The 12,605-nt window shown below is 40.4% G+C and overlaps 1 long non-coding RNA gene across 1 annotated transcript in view; it reads right to left on the bottom strand.

Moving 5' to 3' along the window:
• Window positions 1-10,664, bottom strand: part of LOC135364342 (uncharacterized) — a 51,931-nt gene extending 41,267 nt beyond the window's left edge. Inside the window, exon 1 of the long non-coding RNA XR_010411220.1 lies at window positions 10,515-10,664. This is a non-coding gene — a long non-coding RNA (uncharacterized LOC135364342). The remainder of the gene's footprint in view (window positions 1-10,514) is intronic.
• Between the last annotated feature and the right edge of the window lie 1,941 nt (window positions 10,665-12,605).

The raw sequence follows: 12,605 nt of genomic DNA, 5'->3' as shown, positions 1-12,605 counted from the left end.
TGTGTCTATGACTGAAATAAAAGTTTCATGTAACAATATCAACCCTTCGTATATTCAGGGTACTCTGATATTTTCTATTCTATTAGGTTATGTCCTGTTTCTTTCTTTTTTTAAAATGCATATTTTAAGCCCATTAAATTGATTTCACGAGCTACCCATGGGTCACAACCTACAGTTTAAAAGACATTACGAAAAACGTTAAGGTCACCTGTAGCTTTTATATTCTACTGATAAACTCACTACAAGAACCACAAGTCGAGAGTAAAATCAGTTTACTTGAATTTCTATTTTTCCCCCTCCTTATTTTGATGGTAATAATGGACAGTGATAAAGAATTTCAGGTGGCAAAAGAGAAGCAGGAGTTTTAAGCATCCATGAAAGGTAATTCAGCCAGTAAGTAATTTAACATTAGCCATAGAGAAAAGACAAGGCATTCACAAGTAAATCAGGACATTTTTAGTGACATTTTTAAAAGACTACCTGTGAACCGTTTAAGTTTTAAGAGCTTCTTAAGAGGATGTTTACGAGAAGGAGGAGACTGAGGGGATAGGAAGAAGAGCAGAGATGGAGAAAAAGAGGTAAATGTTCAGGTGTTGGTGGGCAGTGCTGGTCCCTCTGACCTTCCTTGGTGGTAGGCTTAGCTCCTGGGAGAAACCTCCTCTATACCTGGGAAAACGGACCCCGTGAACCATGTCGGCATGCCCCACTGTGAGAGCGGTCCTTTAGATCACAAATCTGATCGTTACGTGTCTGCTTGAAATTCCTCAGGAATTCTCAGCATCTCCAGGATAATGTGTAAACTCTTCAGCATGGCACACCAACCATTTCTAACTGGATCGCATGTTCTCCCATGTCCCCCCCTCCATCCGCCCCAAACCCTCCACACCCCAGGGCGCACATGCCATCCCTAGTTACACTGAATTTGGGGAGTTGCCCTAAACATCCCTTGTCAGGCCTCTGTAACTTTTTTTCAGTTCTTTTCTCTTTCTAGAATACCCTCCTCCCTGCTTACCTTTTCTCTTCCCTCACGTCCTAGCACACGTATCCTTTCTCTGTCACACCCCACCTCCTCTAACACTGTGCTTGCCCCCGTCACAGATGCTAATATCATACATTGCAACACATCTGTTCATCTTTCCCACGAGACCATGAGTTCCTTGAGAGCAAGGGGTCATGTCCGTCCTATTCATAGGTGAACAGTACCCAGCACATAAAGTTCCATAAATATCTGTTCACAGAGTGAATACTGAAGGACTTTCTTTTTTTTTTTTTAAAGATTTTATTTATTTATTTGACAGAGAGAGACAGCGAGAGGAGGGACACAAGCAGGGGGAGTGGGAGAGGGAGAAGCAGGCTTCCCGCGGAGCAGGGAGCCCGATGTGGGACTCGATCCCAGGACCCCGGGATCATGACCTGAGCCGAAGGCAGACGCTTAACGACTGAGCCACCCAGGCGCCCCTGAAGGACTTTCTTATATTCCACTTGTCCCAGCCACTGAGAGTCACTGAAAGTTCTGAAATTCAGTTATGATGCTTGCCAGTCAAATGTAATCAGATGAAGTAGATAATCCTTCGGGCTCCCAGCAAAACTCTAGCTAAATGTTCACATGACAATTAAGCTGTGAGTCCTGGTTTAAAGAGACGATAATGATTAAGCAGATTGGGAACATCAGCTGCTGGCAGCCAACCAAGAGAACGTTGTCTTCCTAAAAGGGCCCCTCCAAAAAAGTTTGGAATTAAGAGTGGAAAGAACTCAGAAAACCACAGTGGAGAATCACTAGATTTTAGAAAATTTAGCACTTCAACTGTATCCCCTTTTTTCATGGAAAACAGAGAGAAGTAAGGCTAATGGTAAAAGTCGTTAAGTGTGAAACAAAGCAGAGCACTCATAGCTTATAGCTCTGTTCCTACTTTGATTATTAGAAGAGTAGGATTTCACTAAAACAAGAAATCCCTGGTGTGAGGAGCAAGTAACGAGGGATCGGGTAATTCATTTTAAAAATATGGCAAATAAAATGAGAGAGTCAATTAAATCCAACAAGGGAAAATGATCAGAGGAACAAAGGTAATAAATGTTGGCCCCAAGGGAAAGTAGAATGAAGTATCTGATCTTGGAAGATGAACAGAGGTGAGAGAAAGGACTGCCCAAAATAAAGAGGGGATGAAACAGATCATGATTCTAGAGTGACCAAGAAGATGCTTTTGGAATTGAAGTCATTTTAGATTTCGAGTCTTAACAGGAAACTACAAGAGGACAACTAGGAAGTAAAAAAATCGCTTCCATTAAATTACTGATAAGAAACGGGTTAGAGAACACAAAGAATTAAGGGCATGGCTTAAATCTCCTGTCTTTATGACATGCAGAGTGTCTCAATTACATAATGATTTCTTTTCATTTCCTAAAGAACAAAGGAACTGAATAAAGCAAATGCATTGATTGGTTATCAGAAAGAATAAAGAAGTCTGATTTCAAAAGTATTTCCCACTGAATCAAATTCTGGTCCTCAGTGAACTCTGGGGAAAAATGTCTATGAGTACAGACATATAGGAGTATATAGGAATATAACCAGTAAAATCGCAGGAATTTTTGAGGACAATTCAAGATACCAATGGAATCATATTTTCAGCATCACTGCAATTTTGTGCTAAAAATTAATGATGGTTGTTTGTTAGTGGTAAAACTGTGATTTTCTTTTTTAGAACTTTTTCTTTTCTCTATATTATCAAAAGTTTTCACAGTGAACATATATTACTATTATCATGAAAGAAAAAATTCCCTTTCAACCCCTTCCCCCCCACCCCAAAAATTCTGAATAGGATAATACGTAAAAATTTGATTTATTTGATCTCTTGCGGTAGAAAAATGAAAAATTCGATCCCATCAACTCAAATCACTCCTAAGCGGATCCTAGGAAAGTAGGCTATTCAAAAGAGTATCACATCCAGTCTCTTAAAACTAGAACCTAGAAGACAGCAGCTCCAGCTGCTTTCATAACTCCTTCCCTCTGGGCAGAGGTGAACTTTTATTGGGTTACTTGATAGTAAGTAAATAAATATGGGTAAGAGATTTCCTCGACTGAAGGGACAGAAACTGAGGTAGCTCAGATTTTTAAAAGGTGGGTCTGTTTTTAAGGACAGAGAGAACTCACGAAAACACTGTTGAATCTAGCCTCCTGAGAGCGAGGGGGATGGGGGGGTGTCGGGGGGGGGGACTGTCAGGCCGGGGATAGAGCTCCATGCGACCTGGAGACACAGGGCCTCTGTTCTTTGGCATTTTCGGAATATCTGCTCCGTTCTTATCTCAGCAGACCAGATCCTTTCACGTTTTCAAAATTTCGGCTGCTCTCTGATTTTGGCCTGCACATGGCTTTTTCTAGGCCATAAAGCTGACTCCAGGCACTATGCTACATAACAAATCAGCTTCTAGCAGCCAACACAAACTCTCAGAAAACTGATCCCACGTTGGTTCTAAGAGAAGCTGCCGATCGTCTGAGTGTGGGTGAGACGTACGCGCCTGTTCTGATGAGCCGGGGTAGAGGAGCCAGATGCCCTCATCAACACGGCCACCTAGGCTCACCTCTTCAATAGAGCCTTTTCTGGGGTCTTTTGCAGAGAAGGGACGTGGTGCTAACGACTATCCAAAATATATTTATTACCCTTTACTAAGCAACTTTGGATGCATCATTATATTTGGTAATGGGATGAAAATGTTATTGTGTAGTTCATCCTTGCCTCTTCCGCCCCTCTCACCAAGTATCCCGTTGTTCCTTTTTTTGGCTGCCAAGAGCCCCAAGCCCAGGCCTTCCTTTACAAGTAATAACCCAACTCCAAAAGCGTCTACACCCCTTCTCCCCCTCCAGTCTCATTCCTATAGCAGCCGGCTTTTTCCTGGCTAAAAGAGATCAAAGCATCCATACTAAAGTACTTACGACTGGTAAAGTGATTGCATGGCAAGCCGTTCAGCCTCTCAGGGACTTAGTTTACTTATCCCTACAGTGACAGAACCTGGACTGATAGACCCTTAGGATGTTTTCGAGTATAATGTTCTAAGTTCCGAAGATAAAAGTTGAAGATCACCCCTCCAAGGCTTCCTTTAAAAACCATTCTGAATCATAAGAAGAGTTAACATCCACTTAAGCCTTATTAGACATCATACACTCCTCTGAGAGCTTTACATATAACACTTTCTTTGATCCTTAGAACAACCCAGATAAGAGAGTGTGTTAATTAGGATCGTATTCACTGTGGTAGCAAATACATGCTGGCAACATACACCTTAAATTAAATCAAAGTTTATTTCTCGTTGACATCACAGGCCAGGATGGGTGTTCCTGGTCCTTGGAGGCTTTCTTCCATTTGATGATTCAGAAACCCAGGCTTTTTTTTTTTTTTTTTTTTTTTTGTGGCTCTGCCGCCACCTAGATCTCTCTGCCATCTGCTTGAAGGAAAAAGAGAGTACAGAAAAGAGTCATGAAGTGTTAGACTTGCCAGGAACTGAAGGGTCCCATGTCATCTGAAGGTCACAAACTGGCAACCTGGGCCAAATCGGGCTCAAAGACGAGATGTGTTTGGTTCATTATGTGAATCAGTGGTCCACATGTAAAAATGCGGAGCTCACAGTTTTTAAAAATCTACATTCACTCTTGAAAAATGAGAAGACCTGGCAACTCTGCCTGGCCAACACCTACTCCCACCCTGGCCAATAATGCCCTTTGGCCATTGCACGGATCCCCTCCACTGCCCCAGCCCTGCTTCAGTTCGTTTACGACCTTGCCCAGACCCTGTTGGCAGCACGGGAGTTGGCAACCCTGGCTCGATGGACCTGTTCGGGTGTCACAGCTAGGAAAGCGAGAAGGGGAGAAGCCAAGTGACTCACCCTTCCACACCACTCTTCTGACATAACAGGGCTAACAGAGCTGATCTAAGGGTGCTCTGTCCATACCTTCCTTTCTCCGGCTCGTACTTTCTCCCGAAGAGCTTTGGAAAGAAAGCGCACCATCTGAGGAAATTATGTTTCAAGCAGGAAGAGACAAGGATGATGTCAACCAGCGGATAAGCTGGAGAGGCCCACTGACTGGAAGTCGAGAGACGTGGGTAGGAAATTGTTAATGGGAGGAAGTGGAAGGAAGAGAGAGATTCCATGCATAATAAGGGCACAGGAGAGAGGCACCCATGGAGAGCTAGGCTAAGGTGAGGAGACAGGGCCAGGCAGGCACCCAGTTGCTCTGCCCCTCTAGAGATGAAAGCCTGGCTGGAAAGCCATCGCAGACAGAAAAAAAGGAGGCTGCCAAATAGAGACTAAAATCAAAACTGATCAGAAAAAATACTTAGACATCGTAAGAGCTTTCTTCTTCGGCTTTATTTCTTTTGAACAACAACAGAAGCCATGTGAAGGAAAGCAGAGATTTCTCAAGGTTGCCTAAGAACTTACTAACAGGAAATCGAAACAAGTATCTAAAACAATTAGACTCCGCAAGAAAAAAAGAAAGAAAGAAAGAAAGAAAGAAAGAAAGAAAGAAAGAAAGAAAGAAAGAAAGAAAGAAAGAAAGAAAGAAAAGAAAGAAAGAAAGAAAGAATCTTCCTGAAACCAAAATGCAACCTGGGGAATTTTACCAAGATTTGCTGTTTAAACATTCAGCAAACGTTTTTCTCGAAAGAAAAATGAACCAAGACTGAGGCACACGGGACTTTTTCTTGGCAGGGGTTGGGGATCCCAGGACTGGTTCTGCAGCAAGTCTATGGAATTTACACGGAATGTTGTTGTGTGACTTCACTATAAAGATTAGTAGAGAGAAGTAGCAAAACGATCTTTGAGATCCTGACGGGCGCCAAAACAATAGGGAGGGAGTAATGTAGACAGTTGATAACCTTAAAAAAAAAAATTCACGTGTAATTAGCACATGAAAGTCAGAAGGCCTGGGTGCTGCTGGTAATGGGCTGGGTCGCTGTGAGCCAATCACTTCAATTCTCTAAGACTCAGTTTCCTCAGCTGTGAATTGAGGTGCTTGGGCTGACTTTCAAGGTGTTATTCTCAGATCAGCAGTGGCGGCAGCAGAGAAGTTGTTAGAAATACAAATTCTTAGGTCTCATCCCAGACCTAACTGATTCCCTGCAATCTGTGTTGTATACCCAGCCCTCTGAGTGAGACACCTACAAAGTGTGAGAACCCCGGAACAAAGGATGTTCTCTACCTATTGCCATAAATACTCTAATTCTAATGAGAGAGCTAGGTTCCTAGCAGATGGCATTAAAGAGTTTTTAAAAGATATTCAATGTGACAAGACATGATTATTTGTTTCAAATGATGCAAGTGTTTGGTTAACCATTCAATTTTATGAAACGTAAGAACAGTCATGCACAGGTAAGGAGCTTTCCAACAGTGAAACGAAGTGCACTGAAGCTAAATTAAAAACCCCAGATGACAGGATGGGGACAGTCACATATGCATCGGCAGTGATCTCCCTGTGAGGGTACATACAAATTAGGACAGGTTCAGTGTGCTGAAAGTAAAAAGAAGAAGGATCCATCCCTTTTAGTGTTTCAGTTCTACAGTTAAAAAAAAAAAAAAATAGACTGACAGCTCACTAAATGAACTGCCTTATAATTAGCTACCTTATTTTAACAGTACTTGTGTTTATAAAAAAATCTTCAAGGCTCATTGGAAGTTTTAGCGGAGTCATAGAGCTCAAAGGTTGAGCTCTAATACCAAAAAGCAAGAGAGAATACAAGCCAAGAAGCAAAATAAACAAGACAAATCAACTTCATAATCAACTTCGCTCTGTCCAGGAGTAGTTGAAGATGAATATGACTGCAAAACCAAGGGATTCTAGTTTGCTTTCCATAGCACCCTCTTCTTGGTCTTCCCTCTTCGCTTTAAGAGACCTGCTCTTTTATTTCTTTTCCAAGTCAGTCATTTATGCTTGTTAATTCATTGACTCTTAACACTTGAGTATGAATAAATTTTACGATGCGCTATGTCAACCAGGCATTTTCATGTTGTTTTTCATAATGAATTCTAGAATGAAAGGCCCTGTCTTTTCTATGAAAGGAGCTACAGGTATCACCCAATAAGTAGAGAAATTTTTGAATGGAGCAGAAAAGCCTCCAAGGTCAGTAAGGAGACTTCTGAAAGTCCATCGGCTTAATGATCTTCTTAGCAACTTTCTTAGGACAATTGGGAGCCGTGGTGGTAGAGGAAGTGGAGTAGCAGGGGACGTGGCATAGGAGGGGAGGTGGAGCTGGGAGCAGTCCAGAAGCCCATGGTAAAATGAATAGAGACTATACTGGCCTGTCTGCTAAAAGAATTTTCTCCCACAGGTAAAACAATCTGCAGGTTGGCTAGGCAAGACGGACTCTATTAGTTGTCACAAAATCTCTCCCAGGACTGAAGTCTTCCTACCTTAGAGGTCAGCTCTCTCCCATCCTTCTTGCTTCTCTGCCCCATCTTTTCATGCATGCGTTCAGATCAGCCCATCTCCCTTCCCCCCCAGGTGTAATGCATCTTCTGTCCCAGGAGCCAGGGCCGCTGTGTTGGTTATGTAGGTTGTACCCTCCACAAAAGGCTCACCCAAGTGGCACCACGCAGAGGGGGTGAATGGAGGCTGCGATTTAGCCCATACATCCCTCATTAAACCCTGCGTTAGGGGACTGCCCTTTTCTAACTCCCACAAAGGTACCATGAGAGCTAGCCACGATCATGACAGTAACCCCCGCACTGTATTTTTGGGCACATCTGACACTGTGGTGGTTTTCTTAAAGAAACTCCTCTTAACACGCTCTCTAGATTAACCCATGCTTCTCATTCCTTCCATAAAATATGCTGACAAGTGCCCATGGCACACCCCTGCCAACCATTGGTAGACACTCTCTAGCATGCTCTGGGCACGTCTACTCCCTTCAGTTAGGTTCTATGTATATCAAGCACTCCTATTTGTTCCCAGACTGGTTTCTACCCATCGTACTTGTTGTTTTAATGATCTAAATTAATTAAATATTGAATCAACTGATGACACCGTGTAAAAAGAGAGTTGTGGTTTCTGTGAAAACTAAGTTCAAGATATGCAAAAACTAGAAAGGGGTCGAGTACTCAAAATAGCTGTTGATTTGGTTGTGGGAAGGCAACTATAAAAGGTTGAAAAACAAATGCAAAGTCTAGGATTCTGTGCTTGAATTACTTTGTATGTGATATGAAGTCCTTGATTCACTTTAAAGAAACTCAAGCAAGAAATCATAGACCAGGAATTATGGGTGTAGTTTATGAAAGAAAGATGTGTCACTGTAATCCACAGACCCATGTTTAAAACAAAAAAAATAATGAAAGTTTTCAAAATTAAACACTTTGACCCTATAGCAAAACACATGTACAGTATTTATATATTTTAAGGTAAAATACAGGCTTCAGAAATGTCTGTGCTATGTTAAGCAGTTTTTCCAATTAATCAATTGTCAACCAATACCCAATCCAGATCATGTCATATAAGAAGACTTCTAAAGAATTTTATTTGGTGCTTAAGGAGATTTGTGAATAGGAGCTCTCACCCTTTGTGATGCCTTTCTGTGCAACTTTAAATATCTTATAGTATATCTGCCTTTTCTAGCAGTATTTTTTGTTTTTAAATCTTTTTTAGTTTTAAATTGCCAATAGTATTTTTGACAACAAAGCAGTAATGTATCACAAGAGAAAAGAGTCATCCTCAAAAAAAGCCATACAATCATGTCTATACCAACTCAAAATATAAAAAAATGTTCTTTGGAATCTAATTTGACTTTATGAAACATACTTCACTACAGATTAGAACAGGACACACATTCTATCTGGCAGCCACGAATCAATATTTGGCATCTCCGCTGGAAATTTTGTAAAAATTGCCTTTTAAAAAGTTCACACTGACTAAAAGAAAGCTGGGTATAACAAACTCAGAATTTTTCTTAGGAAGGATGATTTAATGTGAGGTTAATGATTCATTAGGGGAGGAAGAAAGAACTGGAAAAGAAGTTTTGTTTCATCATTTCCCAACCTTTTAGAATCAAAGATTCAAGCAGTTTTGGAAGTGGGGAGAAACTCAGGGGTCAGCATGCCTTTGTCTTACAGCAGAAAGTTCTTCAGATCAAATGGTCCCCTATTCTGCTGTATCTCTACTGCAAATGAGATGTTCTCCACACTGGAAAGGAGTATGCTTCATTACTGAAAAAATTCTCTTTTTTTTTAAGATCTTATTTATTTATTTGAGAGAGAGAGCATGAGTATTGGGGGGAGGGGCAGAGGAGAGGGGAGAAGCAGACTCCCCCTGAGCAGGGAGCCCAATATGGGGCTCAATCCCAGGACCCCAGGATCATGACCTGAGTCGAAGGCAGACGCTTAACAGACTGAGCCACCTATGTGCCCTTCAGAAAATTCTTTCTTATTGTGAATTTTACTCTATCATTTTGTCACCTCCACTTCTGGATTTCAGTTCTGAAACTTGCAATTTGAACATTTCTGTTCTTGCATATTTTGAGGGAACTGGGTATAGTTATCCTGGAGAAAACAAAGTGTGTGTGTGTGTGTGTGTGTGTATCCTGGATGGGTTATGGGTAAGAGTAAGAAGCTTCACAGTATAAGGGAAAACTACCTGTCAGTTTAGCAGTTAAATAATGTGAAGTCATGCCTTAAAAAGTAGTGAACTCCCTTATTCCAGAAGAGAGCAGTGATTAACTACTGGGACAACTTCAGGATGGGATTCTTATATTGGGCAGAAGGTCAGGATAAGAGGCCTCTAAAATTCCGTTGAATATTCTAAAAGTTCTTAATATACCTGATAGTCTCCATGATTTTCTACTCATAACGTACTTGGTTTCTTCAGGTATCCTTTATACGCTGTAGTTTCCAGATCTTTTTCACTATTTCAGCTGGTCTGGTATGAAAGCATGTTGATGTAATAAATATCCTTAAAATTTTGTATCCAAAATTTAAATTTAATAATCAGTAAAAATTATGCTGAAATGGGGTCACCAGGAAATGGCCTCCATTTGGTGATTTTGATATTGCTAGTAAAAGACAATATGATGGGGCACCTGGGTGGCACAGTCGGTTAAGGGTCTGACTCTTGGTTTTGGCTCAGGTCATGATCTCAGGGTCATGAGATCAAGCCGCACGTCAGGCTCCACGTTTAGTGTGGAGTCTGCTTGGGTTTCTTTCTCCCTCTCCCTGCCCCTCCCCACCCTCTAAAATAAGTAAATAAATCTTTTTTAAAAAGGTAACATGAAATGCATTGTTGCTAAAGAGCCTTGGAAAACACTAATGTCAATAAAGTGGCCAGAACTGAGTCTTAGAACTAGAATATCACTAATAAACCAGTAAGTTAGTTAATTACTTTGTAGCCTAATTAAAGAAACACAGGTCAAGAATCCCTTATTCGTAATCCAGAAAACTTGGAAAACAAATTTTTCCATAACTCATTTGGTGGCAGAAACTGATGTGAATCACTGGAGGCTATTTAATTATCTGTACTTATCCTGTTTATTCTGAATACTCACATGTTTGGCAGCCGATGTATTTCAATGTTTGATTCGGAGGTGCACTCTATTACTTTTCTAAATCCAAAGTATTTGAATTCAGAAACACATCTGGTCAACAACAGCAGGTTTGCTTGCTTGCAGGCATGGGCTCCTGGAGACTGGTGCTGGACACCTGTGTGTTTGCAAGAAAAAGGAGAAGTCATTCTACTTGCAGTAGAGTGAGCTCCAGACACTCTGAAGGATCTAGCTATACAAATAAAACAACGGGATCCTGAAGAAAACATACTTTTAATGCCATGGTAGGCTCCCAAACAGTAATGGAAATCTACACACACACACACACACACACACACCTCATACATACACACTAAACACAAAATAAATAAAAACGGACCAAATACAAACCAAGAGGAGAGGGGAATGAAAAAGGAAAAAAAAATTAACTCAATCATTCCAAAGATTGTAAGAAAATCTATTGGTCACAATAGGCTACTTTATGCTATGACGATCAATAACTTCACTATCTCACTGACGGAACACAAATCAAGCTTTCCTCTCGCTCTTGCACACCAATGCGGGCTAGTAGGAGAATCTGCTCCGCGCAGTCACTGAAGGACTTGACTGTGAAGGTTTTGACCTCCAGCATGTTGTAAGCTGTTGCAACAGGGTGAAAGAACATGTGGAGAACCCAAACCCACCCTTCCCAGTTTTGGACCAGAAATGGCATATGTCACTTTCGTTTCTATTGCCCCAGATTGTTCATGTTGCCTCCCCTAAATGCAAGTGTTCAGATAGGACAGCACATGGAATATTTACTGATCATTACTGTGTCTGCTGTAAAAAGAGAAAAAAAAGAAACAGAAAAAGTGGGACAGATAGAAATTTAAAATGAGGTTGTATAAACAAATCCAGATAAAGCTGTAATCCTAATGTACAAATTAAGTATGCTTGTAAGTAAAAAAGTAGGTAATGCCAGAAAGAATATTTTTTTATAAAGATTTTATTTATTTTTCAACAGAGAGAGAGGGAACACAAGCAGGGGGAGTGGGAGAGGGAGAAGCAGGCCTCCTGCCAAGCAGGGAGCCTGATACGGGGCTTGATCCCAGGACCCTGGGATCATGACCTGAGCCAAAGGCAGACACTTAACAACTGAGCCACCCAGGCACCCAGAAAGAATTTTTTTAATCTAATTATTCAATGTTCAGGAGAATCACCAAAAATGTGAAAACAAGTAAAGCTTGAAAATAAAAAGACAAAGAAGGATATAACAGGCAACCATGAACCAAAAGAAAGCTGATGTGGTTATATTTTTATCAGAAGTAATAGGTGTTAAGACTAAAAATTATTAACTATGAGGGGAGAGACTCATAATAGTTTTTTAAAAGCTCAATTCAAGAAGAAGATATAAAAATTTTAAACTTATGTATACCTAATAAAATAATATCAAATTATATAGAGTAAAAATTGATAAGGTGGAGAAAAAATGCGGCTCACAAAGCTTAAAATATCTACTATCTGGCCTTTTACAGAATAAGTTTGTAGACCTCTATACGTGGAAAAAAGGCATCTCAGCAAATTTCAAAATATTTTTTCCAAACGATAGTAATCTTTGAAGCACAATGCAACTAAGTAAGATGCCAATTAAAAAATAAGTTTAAATAAGTAAAAAATTCCACACTCTTGAATATTTAAAAGGAAACCATACTTTTAAATAATGCATGGGTCAAAGGAGAAATAATAATGGGAATTTTAGAATACTATGTAGTAAGTGATAATGAATATGTTACATATTAGAACTTGATAGATGGCCAAGGATGGACAATTTGAACATCACTAAGGGCACTAATTGCAATGCATAAAAATAGACCAAATATGGTTAAATTCATGAGTTTAGATACTTGGGAAAAAAGCTAAGAGGTCACTTTGGGAAGATAATAGAGAATTATTCATTGGTAAATAAAAAGAAAAAAATCCTGCATTTATCATGTCCTTCTTGCATGGACCGTACCATCAATAGTCAGTAAACTGGAAACAATGGCGTAGGTGGACAAGTTGAAACTTTTGGGCAAACCCAAGAGGCAAATCATATTCAGATGCCCAAGTGAGGCC

The sequence above is a fragment of the Mirounga angustirostris genome, unplaced genomic scaffold, assembly GCF_029215605.1.
Source record: "Mirounga angustirostris isolate CCGP_5_RB_7025 unplaced genomic scaffold, mMirAng1.0.hap1 SCAF_5, whole genome shotgun sequence".
NCBI lineage: Eukaryota > Metazoa > Chordata > Mammalia > Carnivora > Phocidae > Mirounga > Mirounga angustirostris.
This window is presented reverse-complemented; position numbering and strand designations above follow the sequence as displayed.